The following is a 2834-nucleotide window of genomic DNA, read 5'->3' on the forward strand; positions in this document are numbered from 1 at the left end:
ACGCAGGCATACGGCACACATACAGGCACCCATACAGGCACACTATCCCCTACCTCGCATTCTCTCTCAATCACACAGTCACGCATGCGCACACACATTCCCTCGCGCACACACGCACACATGGGCACACACACTCCCCCCCTCCCCCCCAGGCATACACGCACGCACTTCACTCACCGACTGCGCTCTTCCGGCGGGGCTCCTCTCGCGCTCCGCTCCTCACGGCGCGTCTCCTCTTCTCAATCGGGGCTCCCTTAAGTCCGAGGAGCCCCGCAACAGGCGCCACACTCCTCCTTCTCATGGCCCCCTCCTGGGGACCCGGGCTACCTCGGACCGGCAGGGCGCTCCATGCGCCGGCAGCTCGGGAGGCGGGACTTCCGGTCGGCCGCGACCGGATTGGCCGGCCGGCCAAGAGCTTCCGGGTCGCTGCGGGACTTGTTTTCCGGAGGGGTTGAATTTGTTTGAACTACAATCCCCAGTAACCTTTAATGGGCGTATCTTGTTTCGGTTCAAGAGCCAGTATCTAGCTTTTGTCTACCGCTCCTTAAGCGTCCTTGCACTCTATTTATTTTGCGCGTGTGTTCTTCAACCATTTTAAGTCCCCTTGCGATTTCTTAGCATCCGATGCACAGGGCTTCCCTTAAGAGCAGCAACTTCCTTCACAACGGTTACTCTTACTTTTCGAAGGACTTTTAGGATGTTGTCTGCGGCTGCCGCCGATAGAAACAAACAGCCCATCCTGGATGTGCTCCGAGGCTGCGTGGATCCCTATCCCCCCGTTGTCCATGTCCTGGAGGTGGCCTCCGGCTCTGGTCAGCATGCTGCCCACTTTGCCCAGGCATTGCCCAATGCAAGAGGGCAGCCGTCGGAGATGGATAAGAAATGCATAGAGAGGTGAGCTGTGGCACAACATTTTTTTGCAAGTGGAGTGCGTCTTTAGACCGTATATTTGGTATTGGCACGTTATCCCTGTCAGTGTTTCCTGTGACTTATGATATGCTGTGGGCATGTTGTTTTTAATGTTTCCGTGTAAACACTGACAGAGAACACTACAGAGACAGTGAACAGACTTGAACTGTAATAGTGAAAAGGTGAAGCTTAGTCTCAGCCACTAATAATAGATTGGGCTTCATTCCAATCCATTGCCGTTTGCCCTCAGCATCACTCCAGACAAGGGGGCAACATATGCACATTATATGTGTCCTTACTTCACTATGAACAGTCCGACCAGTGCCAGGCCATGGTATCTTTTGCCAGAAACACAGCAATCTATTGTGCCCCAGTCACTACTCACTCTAGAACAGAGAATGCTATGAGTGTGTGGATCTCAGAAATGAATATCGAGACAGTGGTTCCTAGAAGCTGGGCAAGAAGCACACTAAACATTGAGAAAGAGAATACACTGGAATTTTGACAGGAAACCCCCTGACACTTGTTTCTCTTTGGGCTCTCACTTGTAATGGGGGCACTAAGGTCTATAAACTGAGTTTTGCAGAATTATAAACTACAAATGTATGTGTGTGTGCGTGTCCTTGTGTGCTTGTCTGTGTGTGTGGTCCTGTGCTGATAAGCAACTGCTCCACCTTTAATGAAATGTGCGGGATTGTTTTGTGGTCAATGTTTTCCGCACTGTGCCTTTGCTCCGAATCACTGAGCAGCAGCTACAGTTTGTGTATGACATACAACGCTCCTTGCTGTAATCAAAGCGTGCCTAGTACTCCACACTACACATATTCTCCTTGGCTTCCACATGCCTGAGTGAAAGCAGCTGTTTTTGGAGATACTAGAGATAGGTAGAGAACTGCCGCTTGGTGGTGATAACAACCCTTTTCCCCTTCCACTGACTTGGTTCCCCCAGGCTGCTTGCTCGAGCCAGGGTCACTCCCTCTGTGCATTTCCCTATGGCTCAGAAAGCGATGTTTCTCCATTTTTTCCCCTCACCCTCACACCCGCTCACACACCCTCACCCACACTCACTCTCTCACTCACCCTCTCACACCCTCTCACCCTCATCCACCCTCTCACCCACACTCACTCTCTCACTCGCCCTCTCACACCCTCTCACCCTCACACACCCTCACACCCCCTCACCCTCACACCCCCTCACCCTCACACCCCTCTCCCTCACACCCTCACCCACCCCCTCACACACCCTCTCACCCTCACACCCCCTCACCCTCACACCCCCTCACACACCCTCACCCCATCAACCTCACCCAGTCACCGTCACTCTCCCTCACCCTCACACCCTCACCCTCACCCTCACACGCTCACAACCCCACACCCTCACCCTCACAACCCACACCCTCCCCCTCACACCCCCTCACCCTCAGACCCCCACACACCCCCTCACCCTCACACCCCCTCACCCACCCTCACACCCCCTCACCCTCACCCTCACTCCCCCTCACCCCCCTCTCCCTCACACCCCCTCACCCTCCCTCAACCTCACACTCCCTTACCCTCCCTCAACCTCACACCCCTCACCCTCACACACAATATGTTCTCTCAATGTTCCAAGCTTTATTACAAATGTAACAAAAGATGTTAATATTTCACTTCTGTTCTTGCATTTTCGTCACAATAAAATACACCGAACATAATCTTCACAAAAATTATTTACAAAACTTTAAGCTATTGCCATTATAAATTACAATAACTTCTATTTAAGTATTAATTATTTGAAAAATATTAAAAGCCATTCTTATTTGTAATATCAATATATGTAAGTCACGTAAATACAACACATATTGCATTACAAATGCTATAGGTGTCACATTTGCGAAAGTTATAACTATTAGCATTGTAAATGACAAAGCTATTATTTTTGCTAT

General features: G+C 50.8%; 1 pseudogene; it reads left to right on the plus strand.

Moving 5' to 3' along the window:
* Positions 1–519: 519 nt before the first annotated feature.
* Positions 520–898, plus strand: LOC147689594 (methyltransferase-like 26 pseudogene; annotated as a pseudogene).
* The last annotated feature ends 1936 nt before the right edge of the window (positions 899–2834 follow it).

Source organism: Lissotriton vulgaris, chromosome 9, assembly GCF_964263255.1.
Source record: "Lissotriton vulgaris chromosome 9, aLisVul1.2, whole genome shotgun sequence".
Lineage (NCBI taxonomy): Eukaryota > Metazoa > Chordata > Amphibia > Caudata > Salamandridae > Lissotriton > Lissotriton vulgaris.